General features: G+C 39.4%; 1 protein-coding gene across 4 annotated transcripts in view; it reads left to right on the top strand.

The window, feature by feature from the left end:
• The window catches only part of GPM6A (glycoprotein M6A), a 259,505-nt gene that overhangs the window by 186,370 nt on the left and 56,029 nt on the right, over positions 1-17,106 (top strand). The gene's annotated exons all lie outside the window — the stretch shown is intronic.

Raw genomic sequence — 17,106 nt, 5'->3', positions numbered from 1 at the left:
CAAAATGCATCTAATTTATTATTTATAATTGAATTTGCATTTTCTTGGCAAAAATATATACCTTAGTTGACTGTATGACATGACATTAAATTTTGAGAGAACAAAGTTAACAGAAACATATATACCAATCTTTAAATTCAGGCAACAAATTTAGTGAGACTAATTAGGAACGTTTCCTGTCAAATGAAAACTAAAATAAAATACCTTCTATTCAACACCTTGTCAGGCACAGCTGTAGCTCTTTTTAATGCTTGCTTTAGACTTATACCAAAAGCTCTCTAGTGTCTTAGAACAAGATTTGACCACCTACACAAATTATGTCAATTCTATGGTTAATTTTTTTTATGACAGCACAGACCACTAGGCTTTAAAAATAAGCCATGAGTTCTTAAGAGTTTTAAAACTCAATTTCATATCCACCCCACCTATAACTTTATATTTCTAAAACAAATAGCAGATGGTGTGTGGGGAGGGTGGGAGTGTAGAGTGTAGGATACATCTGAAATGAAAATTCATGGATTTCTCTGACTTAACTACACATCATTTTTTACCAATATGTACACACTGCTCTGGTTTAAATCCTGAATTTCCTTAAAAATTATCTTTACATTTTGTTTATCAAAGTGTTTATATACTACTTGTCTAAGGTTTAAAAAAAAATACCCTCAGGTCACTCTCCATTCCGTCTATGAACACTTTGTGTTCCCATTTCTTCTGGCCCCATTTTGCCATTTTCACTCCCTTCTCATGAACTTCTTCAGAGGCAATGTGCAGAATACAGGACTGCTAGGACTCTGCGTGCTGATTCAGTGTCTGCATTTAGTTAGTTTGGGGTGCTTTCAAGAAAAGATAGGGAGGTGATTTTCTCAAGTGCATGTACCCTGTGAAAGCAAGATGGTAGTGAGGGGATAAAACATGCTGGCATTCTCAGGAACTGTTGGTGTTAGAAGGTGGATGACTAAGAGTTGCTTTGGGCTGTAAGATCAGCAGAGTGGTGAGCATTCCCAACTGCTATGAATGTCTACAAGCTGCCTCTGAACACTGTAAAACAGAAATAAAGATCATCTTTATTGGCCATTTCCTCTATACCATATCCAGTGATAAAGACTTTTATTTATCAATCGGTCGCCTGTGTTCAGTTCAGTTCAGTTGCTCAGTCATGTCTGACTCTTTGCGACCCCGTGGACTGCAGCACGCCAGGCCTTCCTGTCCGTCACCAACTCCCAGAGTTTACTCAAACTCATGTCCATTGAGTTGGTGATGCCATTCAACCATCTCATCCTCTGTCGTCCCCTTCTCCCACCTTCAATCTTTCCCAGCATCAGGATCTTTTCAAATGAGTCAGTTCTTCACATCAGGTGACCAAAGTATTGACATTTCAGCTTCAGCATCAGTCCCTCCAATGAATATTCAGGACTTATTTCCTTTAGGATGGACTGGTTGGATCTCCTTGCAGTCCAAGGGACTCTCAAGAGTCTTCTCCAACACCACAGTTCAAAAGCATCAATTCTTCGGCGCTCAGCTTTCTTTATAGTCCAACTATCACATCCATACATGACTACTGGAAAAAACCATAGCCTTGACTAGACAGACCTTTGTTGGCAGAGTAATGTCTCTGCTTTATAATATGCTGTCTAGGTTGGCCATAACTTGTCTTCCAAGGAGCAAGTGTCTTTTAATTTCATGGCTGCAGTCACCATCTGCAGTGATTTTGGAGCCCCCAAAAATAAAGTCAGCCACTGTTTCCACTGTTTCCCCATCTACTTCCCATGAAGCAATGTGACCAGATGCCATGATCTTAGTTTTCTGAATGTTGAGCTTTAAGCCAACTTTTTCACTCTCCTTTTCCACTTTCATCAAGAAACTCTTTAGTTCTTCTTTGCTTTCTGCCATAAGGGTGGTGTCATCTGCATATCTGAGGTTATTGATATTTCTCCCAGCAATCTTGATTCCCGCTTGTGCTTCCTCCAGCCCAGCGTTTCTCATGATGTACTCTGTATATAAGTTAAATAGACAGGGTGACAATGTACAGCCTTGACGTACCTCTTTTCCTATTTGGAACCAGTCTGTTGTTCCATGTCCAGTTCTAACTGTTGCTTCCTGACCTGCATAGAGGTTTTTCAAGAGGCAGGTCAGGTGATCTGGTATTCCCATCCAGAATTTTCCGCAGTTTACTGTGATCCACACAGTCAAAGGCTTTGGCATAGTTAATAAAGCAGAAATCTGTTTTTCTGGAACTCTCTTGCTTTTTCGATGATCCAGCAGATGTTGGCAATTTGATCTCTGGTTCCTCTGACTTTTCTAAAACCAGCTTGAACATCTGGAAGTTTGCGGTTCGTGTATTGCTGAAACCTGGCTTGGAGAATTTTGAGCATTACTTTGCTAGTGTGTAGCATGAGTGCAATTGTGTGGTGGTTTGAGCATTCTTTGGCATTGCCTTTCTTTGGGATTGGAATGAAAACTGACCTTTTCCAGTCCTGTGGTCACTGTTGAGTTTTCAAAATTTGCTGACATATTGAGTGCATCATCTTTCAGGATTTGAAATAGCTCAACTGGAATTCGATCACCTCCACTAGCTTTGTTCACAGTGATGCATCCTAAGGCCCACTTGGCTTCACATTCCAGGATATCTGGTTCTAAGTGAGCGATCACACCATCGTGATTACCTGGGTTGTGAAGATCTTTTTTGTATAGTTCTTTTTTTTTTGTATAGTTCTTCTTGTCACCTCTTCTTAATATCTTCTGCTTCTACTAGGTCCCTACCATTTCTGTCCTGTAATGAATTCATCTTTGCATGAAATGTTCCCTTGGTATCTCTATCTCTAGCCTTTCCCATTCTGTTGTTTTCATTTATTTCTTTGCACTGATCACTGAGGAAGGCTTTCTTATCTCTCTGCTTTTCTTTGAAATTCTGCATTCAAATGGGTATATCTTTCCTTTTCTCCTTTGCTTTTTGCTTCTCTTCTTTTCAGCTATTTGCAAGGCCTCCTCAGACAGCCATTTTATTTTTTTCCCTTTCTTTTCCTTGGGGATGGTCTTGATCCCTGTCTCCTGTACAGTGTCATGAACCTCTGCCCATAGTTCATCAGGCACTCTGCCTATCAGATCTAGTCCCTTAAATCTATTTCTCATTTCCACTGTATAATTGTAAGGCATTTGATTTAGGTCATACCTAAATGGTCTAGTGGTTTTTCCCTACTTTCTTCAATTTAAGTCTGAATTTGGCAATAAGGAGTCCATGCTCTGAGCCACAGACAGTTCCCAGTCTTGTTTTTGCTGACTGTATAGAGCTTCTCCACCTTTGACTGCAAAGATCATAATCAGTCTGATTTCAGTGTTGACTGTCTGGTGATGTCTATGTGTAGAGTCTTCTCTTGTGTTGTTGGAAGAGGGTGTTTGCTATGACCAGTACATTCTCTTGGCAGAACTCTATTAGCCTTTTCCCTACTTCATTCTGTACTCCAAGGCCATATTTGCCTGTTACTCCAGGTATCTCTTGACTTCCTACTTTTGCATTCCAGTCCCATATAATGAAAAGGACATCTTTTTTGGGTGTTAATTCTAGAAGGTCTTGTAGGTCTTCATAGAACCATTCAACTTCAGCTTCTTCAGCATTAATTGTCGGAGCATGGACTTGGATTACCATGATATTGAATGGTTTGCTTTGGGAACAAACAGAGATCATTTTGTCATTTTTGAGATTGCATCCAAGTACTGCATTTTAGACTTTTTTGTTGACTGGATGTGAGAGTTGGACTTTAAAGAAAGCTGAGCACCGAAGAATTGATACTTTTGAACTGTGGTGTTGGAGAAGACTCTTGAGAGTCCCTTGAGTCCAAGGAGATCCAACCAATTCATCCTAAAGGAGATCAGTCCTGGGTGTTCATTGGAAGGACTGATGTTGAAGCTGAAACTTCAATACTTTGACCACCTGATTCAAAGACCTGACTCATTGGAAAAGACTCTGATGCTGGAAAAGTTGAGGGCTGGAGGAGAAGGGGATGACAGAGGATGAATGGTTGAATGGCATCGACTCAATGGACTTGTTTTTGGGTGGACACCAGGAGTTGGTAATGAGCAGGGAGACCTGGTGTGCTGTGGTTCATGGGGTCGCAAAGAGTCGGACACGACTGAATGACTGAACTGAACTGAACTGATGATGTCTACTCCATTTTTTCTAAGGGATTCTTTCCCACAGTAGTAGATATAATGGTCATCTGAGTTAAATTCACCCATTCCAGTGCATTTTAGTTCGCTGTTTCCTAAAATGTTGACGTTCACTCTTGCCATCTCCTGTTTGATCACTTCCAATTTGCCTTGGTTCATGGACCTAACATTCCAGGTTCCTATGCAATATTGCTCATTACAGCATCGGACTTTGCTTCCATCACCAGTCACACCCACAATTGGGTGTTGTTTTTGCTTTGGCTCTATCTCTTCATTCGCCTGTGTAGCAACTTTTAAATTAATTCAACTTGCCTCATATGCCCAGGATTACAAAGGCCTGGTCACCTGGATGAAATCCAAAGGCTGAGCAGGTCCTTCCTTGTAGGTTACACTCTCTTCTTCCTCCTCCTCCTCCAAGGGGGCAGAAAGTATGTTTTCACTGGTATTTTTCCAGGCTAAACTGCCATTTTTGATTCCACAGTTACAAATTTCAAATCATTTTCAAAGTCCATCAAAATAGGATGTTTCTCCAAATGAAATTTGTGATTTATGTTTCACAGGGAAAGAATATTACCTTCCTGATCCTCAGCGATTACCTATTTCTCACTAGTCTCATCAACGGTTGCAGCGGCTAACCTCGATTACCAATAGCAGAGGCTTATAACCTGGCCAGTGCTGAAAGATGAGCGCAGTTAGGCCTGTGATAGAATGAAGGTGGAAGCAAGCCTCACAGTTGGCTCTCCAGCCTCTTGTATTGTCCACGTTTTCCCAAACTGATTCTGTCTCCTGAACTCTAGGCCCATCTGTGTAATGGCCTACTTGAGGTCTCCACGTGAATATCTTAAAGATAAGAGAAGTTCAAACCCATCTGAAATGGAATCCACTATTTCCTGACCCCCTGTCCCACCACTGGTGGTATATCTTCCCATCTCAAGTTGGTGATAGATGTGCCCTTCTATCCGCTCAAAGTAAAATCCTTGGCTCCTGTTTCTCTTAGGTCCTTTCATCCATCCCATGATGACACCCTATAACCCTGCCTTCCGATAGCATTGGAATGCATCAGATCGGACCTTTCCCTACCATTGCTGCTGCTACCATCCTGCTCTGATGTGCCTCCACTTCAACAAAGCAGCCAAAACGATCCTCTTAAACAGCTAGATTATCTCATCCTTCCCTTCTCTCTTGATGCAGAGTCAATGCCGGTGTTCCCATCGCGGCTTTGGGGTCACATGCAATCAGCCCTGAGCTCTGTGGCCTCATCTCCTCCTGCCCTTCCTTCTCTCGCTTCCCAGGTTCAGCAACGGTGGCTGCCTGGCTTCTCTTTCAAGGAACTGCTGAAGGCATTGCTGGAGCTGCTTCTCTGCCCTGGCCGTTCTTCCTCAGACATCCACAGGTGACTCTCTCCTGCCTCCCACCCCCATCAAGCGTCCGGTTTTTGTTTAACTCTCCCCTGCACGGTGAAGCCTGCTGTCCCGCCCTGGCCGCCCTGTTAACGCTGCCTCCTGACCGGTCTTTCCCTCCCTTCGCTGGTCGGATCAGCCTTATCCTGCTCTGATGTTTTCTCTGTGCTACCACTCTTGTAACATTTTAACCTACTCTGTGTTTTTAAATTGTGTTTTCTTGGTTATTGTTCATTACACTCCAGGATGTAAGATTTGTGGGCTCATGGATCTTTGTGACATTCACAGATGTAATCCAGATGGTTAGGGAAATGCCACCAAATGAGTGAAAGAATATTAGAATGGTTTTTATTTTGGGCATTGGCAACAGAATCCCACAGTCAGACTTTTCTGAAAGCAATGTCAGTGATAACTTGAGACCATTTAGTGGATGTGGTTAAAAATAGTCAATAGAAGGCTTTTCGAGTTTGCTTTAGGCAGCCTCAGGGGTAGGAAAGCAGGCTGAATTCCACATAATTTCCTCCCTAGAAAACATGGTCTCAGGCTACCTGCCAGGATGGGTTTCCTTGGAGGCTCGTTGAAAATGTCACTATCTCTAAAAACGCTTGCTTCCCTTCCGTCGTCTGTAAGATTGAATTGTTCCGTTTGTGAAGCAAGTACTGCCGGGGGAATAGCAGTGAACAAAGAAGACAGGATCCCTGCTTCCCTCATCTCACATTGCCGTGGGAAGAGACCCCCAAGTGACAGAGAAGTAGGCGATTAAAAACAGATAACCCAAAAGTTAAATAGTTAAGAATGGGAGGAGAGTAAGTGGTTCCAGGAGTCAAGGGGCTGACAGTTTTACTTGGGGGGACATGTCAGGGACATCCCAGTGAGCAGAGCACATCTGAAAAAGAGCTTGATTGGTAGAAATTGCGGGTATTTGAGGAAGAGGAACACCGGTGAAAAGGCATGAGGTAGGGTGGGATCCAGTGCTGTGGAGGTCATGTCGGCTGGAGGTGAGTGAAGACATGAAGTCCGTGAGACAGTAGCAGAAGTGATCAGGGTCTGTTGTGTGTGTCTTGCTGGATGAGGAACATCTTAAAATAGGATAAAGTCTTATACAAAACTGAGCATTCAGTATACACCAGGTTCTCAACAAATGCTGTTCAATATTGACTAAAACTTTCCTTCCATGCTTTTCTTGGATGTAAATTTAAAAATCAAGACATCATTTGAAATAAATAAGCTTTTAATAGACATGTATCTCTTCAGCTATTAAAATATTCTCCTTAAAATCACACTTTCTCTTTCACATTTATACCAAAAATGCAAAAGGAACTAACATGCCTTCAGTTAAATAGAACTAGTAGTAAATTTTTTAACTTTCTGAAGTCAGTTTCTGAATAGTGTCATTTTGAATAATGTCTGTAACTATTTTTTCATAGAGCTAGGAATTTGATAGTAATTATATTTTAAGGAAAACATATTTCATTTTATGAAAATTCTTTTGACCCCAAAATCAATGAATGCCAGAACTGTCTCCTAACAAAAATAGCATGAAATTTATCTTGTGATTAAAATAATTTGCATAGTTTTGCTTGTTTTTATCTTAGTACTACTAATTTATAACTGTCTTTTAAGAAGTGACTTTTATACAAGTATGCTAGTAACCAACAATACTTGCTAAAAATAAATCTGAAGGCTGTGCTTTGCTGGAAGTTTGCAATTGATAAGTTCAGCTGTCTGGAGATATTATTTAAAATTTATTTTTATTTCAGCAACATAAAGCACTTTTATAGAGAAAAAAATATCTTCTTCATTAAAGCATTTAAATTATTTTCAAACAGGAAAAAACCACACTTGGTATTATTTTTGCTATTTGGTGTCCCAGAAAATGATCATTAGGTGGCAAGATGGTCAATCTGAGAAAATAAGTGGGTGGAACCTCATGTGTCAAGACTCTATAGATTCGTTTATTCACATTTTATAGATGCCTTCTTCTAAGAGTTCTTTCTGTAAGCTAGCAATCTTTTAGTCTTAGGAATCTCCTGGGTGAAATCCACCAGACTGAGTTTAGAAAGGGATGTGATTGCATTCATATTTTCATACAAATCAATTTTTAAATGACTCTATTTTTCAGGCCCATTTGTGCTCTCAGACTCATAAATAGTTCTGATGGTTATTTGTAATATAGGCCCATAATTTGTATTCTTTTGGTTCATGATTTTTATTTGTGAAAAATTTAGAGTGATATTGTATGTGCATCCAATACATTTACAGCTTGATGAAAGTATTTGTCCTTTTGAGAAGCTAAGAATGGTCCACTTAATAGCAATAATTAGGAATAACAACTTCTTGTTTCCCAAATCAGACAGAATTAAGGACCAAACCTGAACATGACTATAGTCAATTTTCTGTTTATATGACCTTAAAGATCTTAAAGTCCTAAAGTCTAGACCCAGTTGTTTTTTATTTTTCTGTTTAACTCCCACATTCACTCTTCACACTGTGTGTTTCTGGAAGATATTTTTCCAGGAAGTATAAGTGTTACTATTAATTCAAAATATGCTGAAACAATGGAAAAATCCAGAAGGATGTACATTGAAAACAATTTACTATAGGTTGAGCTAAGTGACTCATATGAAATATAGAATAGAAAGCATTGTTCTCAATAAAAATAGTTTCATGACATTTTTAAAGAAAGTATTCAATAATTGCTTACTGGCTTATTGGAAAGCATAGGTGGTATGAAAATGTTCTTATAAATAAATCATTCTCAAAGGTATAATCTAATTCCAGAAAAAGGTGAGATTCCAAAACAGAAGAAGGACTAGTTTACATAAGGTAAATATTAAAGTATTTTGTAAAGTAAGGGACTGACTGACCACATTTGAAATAATTTGATGTAAGTTGAGGAACCTTGAAAACTAACACACACAAAAAAGATTGACAATTATACATAAAACAGAAGGTTGCTGCACATTTTTGAATAGGGAAATGATGAATGGATGGTGGTAAAGCATATTAATTGATGACTGTTTGTGAGTATATTAGAAAAAAGAATGACTCAAAGCAAGGAAACAGAACAGGACTGAAGAATTACAAATTATAATGGCAGCACTGGAAATTGCAAGGAAATATTGAAGAAAAAAAAACTTGGCAGAAAATAATATAGGCAACCAAAGAGAGAGATTTAATCAAAATACACTTTAATTTTTCTGCCTTGGAATAATGGAAGTCAATTTGCAGGAGATGGTAAAAGTTCAATTTTGACAATTTTGAGTCTGACAAAACATCAAACTTGGCACACTCTATAGAATTTTTTTTTTCATTTAATTTTATTAGTTGGAGGCGAATTACTTTACAATATTGTAGTGGTTTTTGCCATACATTGACATGAATTTAGATGTTTAGGATGAAGGTTTAAATGCGCCCATGTATGCTCAGTTGCATCCGACTCTTTGTGACACTATGGACTGTAGCCCTCCAGGCTCCTCTGTCCATGGCATTCCCCAGGCAAGAACACTGGAGTGGGTTGCCGTTTCCTCCTCCAGGGGATCTTCCTGACCCAGGGATGGAACCCAAGTCTCCTGCATCTCCTGCACTGGCAGGCGGTTTCTTTACCACAGAGCTGCCAGGGAAGCCCAAAAGTTTAAATAGGAATGCCATTAATATGGGGTTTCCCAGATGGTGCTAGTCTACAGAGCCTGGCTGCCAATGCAGGAGACAAGAGATGTGGGTAAGAGACATGAATTCGATCCCTGGGTGGGGAAGAGCCCTTGGAGACGGGCATGGCAACCCACTCCAGGATTCTTGCCTGGAAAAGCCCATGGACAGAGGGGCCTGTTGGGCTACTGTCCATAGAGTGGCACAGAGTCGAACACGACTGAGGAGACAGCATGCACGCCATAATGTTATTATAATGAATGAAACCATTTTAATATAAATTAGACTAGTTTTCAAATTGGAATTAAAATACTATTTTAAAGATAGTTTAAGGTTACTTTTTATGCAAAATTAAGTGTCTGTGCTCTGTATACCTACTATTCTTAAACATGCAAACAGGCCAAAAATCTTTAACTATAGCTCAGATGGTGAAGAATCTGCCTGCAATGCAGGAGACCCGTGTTCGATTCCTGGGTCAGGAAGATACCCTGGAGAAGGAAATGGCTACCCACTCTAGTATTCTTGCCTAGAGAATTCCGTGGACAGAGGAGCCTGGCTGGCTACAGCCCATGGGGTAGCAAAGAGTTGGATGCAACTGAAGTCCACATGCACACATAGATACAAGACATTGTCTAACCTGGGTCTTTGTATCCTTCTTCTCCTGGTCTCTCAGAGATAAAATGAATGAGTTTAGATATCCCATGAGTAAAGTTAAAAGCACATGCTGACTTGCAAGAAACATTTGTTTCCTGCAGAAATCTATTAAGATTGTTAAATCTTTTAAAAAAAAAAAAAAAAAGAAGAAGTGGTTGTGGGGCGGGGTGGGGGGGAACTTCCCTGGCAGTCCAGTGGTTAAGACTTTGCCTTCCAAGGTAGAGATGCAGGTTCAATCCCTGATCAGGGAGCTAAGATCCTGCATGCTTCCTGGCCAAAAAACAAAACACCAAAAAAAACCCCAAAAAACAAAAACAAAACCAGAAGCAACATTATAACAAATTCAGTAAGGACTTTAAGAGTGATCCATGTTAAAAAAAAAAATCTTTTTTAAAGGAAAGACCATTAAATATTCAATAAATAGTCAATGAAAGGACATTTCTTCACACGTAGGTAACACAACAGCAAAGACAAAGGATAATGGAGCTTTTAAAAAGAGAACATGAACTGTTTAGATAGCTTGATTTCTCAATGTCTTTATGTTTTTCTGAAGCAGCATACTTTTCTTAAAGAGGTGATGTTTTTCAGTAAAAAACCATTTCATCACTGGGCTAAAAGCTTCAAGAGGAAAGTCGCCTGTCAGTTTCACTCATCATTACATTGCCTGAACTTAACGAAGTTCTGACACTTAGTAGATGTGGCTTATAACTTAGCTCTGCTCCTGCAATCTGTGTGGCCTTAGGCCAATCAGTTCCTCTCTCCATGGCTGAGTTTCCTCGGGTTATAAAATATAGATAATAACATAGAAGTTCTTGAGTAACCATTGACTTAATAGATGGGACATCTCTTCAAAATTCAAGCTCCTGTATATATGTAAATCCCAGTATTATTTCATTATATTTCTGAGGCCAGTGACCAGTTAATGATAACCTTCCATTATATAAAGGAATACTATACAGAAACAACAGTAAGCTTTCCTGGTATCAGCTATTTAAATTGGAGCATTAAATCTTTGAGTTAGTTGCATACAGGTAATATTTTCATGTCCAAAGATTTTCTTTATATGTTTTTAACATACAGGATAGAATATTTCTTATCTGTTATTAATATAAATGTGTCATTTATGGAACTAAGGTAAATCCTCCAAAATGTCTTGCTACTTCAGATTAGATGGAAAACCTTAATGAAAAAGAGTACGTGTAAATATACATACACACATATACACAGGCACACACAAATACTCATGGATAAAACCTGTCCCCTTATAAAAGGTATGGGCACTACAGCATTTGAAAATTAAGTGACCTACTCAAAATTAGGCAATTAATTTGTTCCAATTGTAGCAGGTAATTTGAGTCTTTTTTTCCCCTTTTTAAAAAAAATTATTTATTTTTAATTGAGGGATAATTGCTTTAAATATTGTGTTGGTTTCTGCCATACATCAACATGAGTCAGCCGTAGGTATACATATGTCCCATCTCCCTTGAGCCTCCCTCCCTTGAGTCTTTTTTAAGACAGGTATTTGTTGGACACATGATCGATGCCAGGTTTTTCCAGCTATGTAGTCTCCTTTAATTGAGGTGACTCTGTATCCAAGTTTTTCAGGATAGTCTCAGTGTTTCCAGAAGAATCTCAATTATTGCTTGTTGTCTATGCTTAATTATCAAGAGCACCCTGTCTTATTCTCAAAAGTATTCTGAATTGGGAGGTATATTTTATTGTCACATTTCGTACTTGCAAAAAGATCTCAGAGGTGGGTGTTTTGTAAAAGGGCAAGGAGCTGGTTTAAACCCATACCCCTAGGAAGTGGCTGGCCTAGAGTTTTAAGCCAGGTCTGTTAGTTCCCACCTCTGCTATGCTTTTCATTTCTGATTTCTGTCCAGTCCCACAGATACTCAGCGTTATCTTGTGTTATAGCTGAAAAAAGAAAAAAAGCTAAGGCAGTTTGAGGTGCATGTTCTGTGGTTTGCAGAGGTTATGGAGGAGGCCAAGTGAAATATCAAAGTCTAGCTTCCATGCCTATGATCTGTACACTCTTCCAGGGTCTTCATGTGTTTTGTTTGTCTGTTGTGTTTTGTTTGTCTGTTGACTCTCATGCCTTTATTTTTGTATGCAGGTCTGTGCCATGTGTAGATAAAGTCTCAGCTCCTTTTCTCTGGGTTCTGACTTCAGTTTCTTATTGTTATGAAAAAAAGATAAACATTTAATTTTATTAATTGTAGTGTAATGACAGGCTTACAATGGCAATTAATAGAAATAATATTTTTAAAGAATATATATTTCATCTTCATGGCAGTTATGGGTTAAAACTCCTTTTCCTGCCTTAGTAGCTAAGAGAGAGTAATGTAATGGTCATGATTTTTGTGTAATCAACAAATAGGTACTGAGCGTGTTCTCTATGCCAGGCACTGTCCTAGGTGCTGAAGCTACAGCAGTGAACAGAGTGGGCAAGAAGTTCTTGTGAATCTTTCATGCTAAAAGCATATGAATATTGAATTTAAATAGTATACTAGAGATATACTAGAAGGCAATGATTACTATGGAAAAAATACTGAGGAATGGGGAGACTGGAGTTTTAGATAAGATTTTAAAAGATGGGGACTACTCTAAAAATAACACTTTGAGCAGAGATGAGGTAAAGGGAAAATCCATGCAGATATCTTCCAGGCCTTGTGCTAAGCACAATATGACATTGAACAAAAAACTGTTGTGCTTTATCCTTGTGCAGAGTGACGTAGCTTAAGAGTCAAATATATGCTTGAGACCACGTTCTGAGGGAAATGACCTTGTCAGGAAGATCAGGGAAGGTTGTCTCCGGAAGTAACTGTTAAGTGGAACGATCATAGGTGTGTAGGAGTTAAATAGGTGAAAATGAAGGTGCAGTGTGTGTGTGTGTGTGTGTGTGTGTGTGTGTGTGTGTGTGTGTGTATGGGAGCGCATGCCAGACCCTGGGGCAGTGCAGTGTATATTCAGGTCCTGTGTCAGGGAGAAACTCCAGGAGCCCAATGTCAGCTGCCACAAGTGATGAAGATCTAGCTAAGCAGAGACCAGAGAATGAAGGGTTTCGAAAGCCAGGCTAAGAGCTTGTCCCTATTCAAAAATTAAGAACATTATATGCTATTCTAAGATGTAAGTCATTTATGAATTATAAAGCAGAGAAAAGACATAAAATTTATATCCAAACAAAGCGTTCTGATTAAGATGGGCCAGTGGGATGCAGCAAGACCCATTAAGGATACTTTCAGTATCTAAAAGAGAGAGGGTGGCAGCAAAGACTGTCAGGATTGAGAACCTTGGTAGAAGAAGACAGAGGCAAAGAAATAGAGGAGGAGATGCCAGAAAGGCAGGGTGAAAACTAAGCAGCCAGACAACTGTTGGATCATGAAGTCCAAGTAAAAGCAGTGTCAAGAACGAGGGAGGGGTGACTGGTGGTCAGTTGAGGGGAGATGTGAATCCTGTATGTTGGTGAAAATGGGAAGCCGTGGGAAGTGGCTTCAGGATAGTGATGGACTGGGAAGCCTGGCTGGAGGGATGGCTTGCCGAGCAGATGAAAATGACAAAAAAGAGGTCAATATGTCAGCAGCGGCTAGAAACCATTTCTCTACGAGAGGGAGGAGGAATCCAGGACAGCAGCCACATGGTGTCTGTCAGAATATGTGGAAATAAGGGAAAGCTTTCTGAAATTTTATTTTCAAACTAAAAGAGAGATTTAAGGATCTTTGGAAGCCAATGGGAAAGTCCAGTGTAGAAGAAGTTGAATATGCATGAAAAACAAAAACATATTGATTGTATAAGAATCTGTAGATTTCAGGGTGGGGGGAGTAATTAGCTTTAAATATGTACAGAGATCGTCTCACTTGTCAATAGAGAAGGAATTTTCATGTCTAAAATAGGATAAAATTAAGAGTCCAGAGTGAAGATGTTGGCAAATGGGCGTGATTGCCATCAGGAAGAAGAGATTTTTCTAATTCAGTGGTTTCTGTGGTCCCTAGAATGGAATGACCATACAATTTGTCATCCAAACTGGGACACTTTGAGGAATGAATGTAGGTACTGTTAATAATTAAGCTGGAGTATTTTGGGGTACTAGAATTAATGGTCACTGTCTTATTTTCCCCCAGGAACTGCCCCGATACAGAGATTTGAGGTTGGTTATTTGTTTGATATGCAAAGGAAATACAACTAAAAAAGTAGGTGACTGAGGCAGCTAATGAAGTTTGGAAGAGAAAGGACACTGATAAAGTATGCAGTGACAAGCCAGGTATCACTTTGAACATCTGGGTCCTCCTCCTGCTGGGGAAACATTAGGAGCCAGGGTAGATCACACCTCCGCAGAGTCGTCTCACCATAGGAGAGACACCAGGATGTTTATACTCAGTTCCTGTCAATCATTAGATAAGGATGGTCCTCAGATGGACATTAGTTTCCCTTGTCCTCACCTAACTGGCAGAAAAAGTGCTTATGGGACTGAAGACATCTTTGGGGGGAAAATGCAGATGCCACAGATTGGAAGTTGAGCTATCATGTGACTAAGAGCAAATGCCCTACAAAGAGAGCACCAATAGTGCCCATGACACCGAGTTAGGCTAGACCCGGGGAGCTCCTGAGAGCTAGGAGATGGATGGGAAGTTGGAAGGAGCATAGAGAAAATATAAACAATGATACAAGAAACATGCCTACTGTTATTTTGAATACTGTAGGTCTCTGCACCACAACTAGGAAACTTCTAGCAGTGGTTGAGATGGTGGTGATAGTGGTTTTTATTTTCACCTTTATCTGCATTTGGCAGGTAGAACTGACACCATGAAAAAGTAAATGTGTAATAAGTCGCTAGGACCATGAATTGCTCCGTTGCTGTGAGTAGTATATATGAAACTATACTTTCTGGAATTATTTTAAATATTCTTAGACACACCCTGTAGAAATTTTTTTGTGATTATATACTGATGTTAATAGAAGAAATGCATGGATAGTCGGTAACAAGAAGGCCGTATATCACTAGGGGGTGGGTTGTCTAATCAACTATTAGACACAGATCCACAGCAAACCAGACCACAGTGGTTTAGCATTTTCCCCATGAATCATAATACTCTGGCAAATGAGTTATTTAATTAAAAAGACCAGAAATTATCCTATATCTTGTATGTCTCATAGATTCCTGACCAAAAGTTTATAATATTGAATGACTACAGACAAGGTAACTTGTTCTTTGCTGTGTTTCTTTTCCCATTAAATATAGTGAGATTTTTTTTTTTTTTTCTCATTTTTGCAACTTTGGAAGGTTATTGCCTCTTCTCTTACATTGTAGATTTCCTGATATGAGGAGACTAACTGCCTTGGTAGCAGTTTGTTTTTCTATCTGCTGGATTGCTTTTTGGAAGCCTAGTATTGCTTCCTGTTTTCTTTGAAAGTATGTGTTACAGATTGCAAGCAAGTTATCTGTCAGTGATACTGATGGCATAATGTCATTCAGTAATGTTTTCATTTCCTTATGTAAAATGTAGTGTAGGATTTCTGCCATTAATCCATTTTCTATTTGAGCATTTCTCCCTCTTGAGTACTAAGAATTGGGAATTAATGGGGAGATATTTTTTCTTACAGAAAGTTAATGTAACAGTTTTCCAGTTTGGTTCTTATGCCTCCTTACTCCTCAGCATTATACATTATAATAAAGTTTTGGACTTTCATTCTATGTTGACTGCATAAGGAGAAATGTAACAATTTGCATAGCATATAACATTATATTGGAGAACCACACAAACCTTTATATATGAAAGCATTCCTTGAATATGATTAGAATGTAGATGAGAATGTAATGTAGATAATTAATAATACAGAATGTATATCAAAAATATCCAGTTACACACAGATGTTATTGTTATGTATAGAGTGGTTATTATTGGGTGGAATTGTTAGGAAATATGTTTTGTTCTTTTGAATTTTTTTTCTTTCTACCAAATTTAAAAATTAAGGAAAAGGCCTGACCTCCACAGAAAAAGAAGAGCTCAAGTGATAAACTTACCAGTCGGGCAGGCAGCACTTAGACTCTCAGGATGCACAAGTGGGTCGTGATTTTCAACCTCATTTCTGCTTTAAAGTCATTTCTGTATTTTAAAGTAATTACTCAAAATCTAGTGAAACCAAGACACAACTATCTGAATGAAAGCAATGAATGACTATTAAAGACAATCACTTCATGGTTTTGCTAATGTATTAGGACTCCTTTGTCAGTAACCATTCCTTGCTTTATATATAAAAATGGATACTTTATTACCAACATTCATTCTCCCAATATGAGTAGATGTTACAAAGTGACAGAACATGTGCAACTATGAAGTTTAAGTATCTGGGGCTTGTAAAATGTGTATTAGAGTTTACTTTCCCCTTATAGAGTAATGTTACATTTTGTAGGACTTTAACATACTGACCAACCTAGATAGCATATTAGAAAGCAGAGACATTACTTTGCCAACAAAGGTCTGTCTAGTCAAGGCTATGGTTTTTCCAGTGGTCATGTATGGATATGAGAGTTAGACTGTGAAGAAAGCTGAGGGCTGAAAAATTGATGCTTTTGAACTGTGGTGTTGGAGAAGACTCTTGAGAGTCCCTTGGACTGCAAGGAGATCCAACCAGTCCATCCTAAAGGAGATCAGTTCTGGGTATTCATTGGAAGGACTGATGCTGAAGCTGAAACTCCAATACTTTGGCCACCTGATGCGAAGAGCTGACTCATTTGAAAAGACCCTGATGCTGGGAGGGATTGGGGGCAGGAGGAGAAGGGGACGACACAGGATGAGATGGCTGGATGGCATCACTGACTCGATGGACATGAGTTTGAGTAAACACTGGGAGTTGGTGATGGACAGGGAGGCCTGGTGTGCTGCAATTCATGGGGTCGCAGAGAGTCGGACACAACTGAGCGACTGAACTGAACTGAACTGAACATACTAAATTATTTCTTGTGATTTCAAATGCAGTAGCAAGTATTTGCAAAGCAAAAACATTTTTTGTTGTTTAGTCGCTAAGTTGTGTCTGACCCTTTTGTGACCCCGTGGAGTATAGCCTACCAGGCCCCTCTGTCCATGGGATTTCCCAGGCAAGAATACTGGAGTGGGTTGCCATTTCCTCTTCCAGGGGATCTTCTCCACCAAGGGATCAAATCCACATCTCCTGCATTGACAGGTGGATTCTTTAGCACTGAGCTAGGTTTAGCACTATAACACAGTTTCAAACTCTA

This window comes from Muntiacus reevesi, chromosome 10, assembly GCF_963930625.1.
Source record: "Muntiacus reevesi chromosome 10, mMunRee1.1, whole genome shotgun sequence".
Taxonomy (NCBI): domain Eukaryota; kingdom Metazoa; phylum Chordata; class Mammalia; order Artiodactyla; family Cervidae; genus Muntiacus; species Muntiacus reevesi.
The sequence above is the reverse complement of the archived record's forward strand: the minus strand, read 5'-3'. Positions and strand labels throughout refer to the sequence as shown.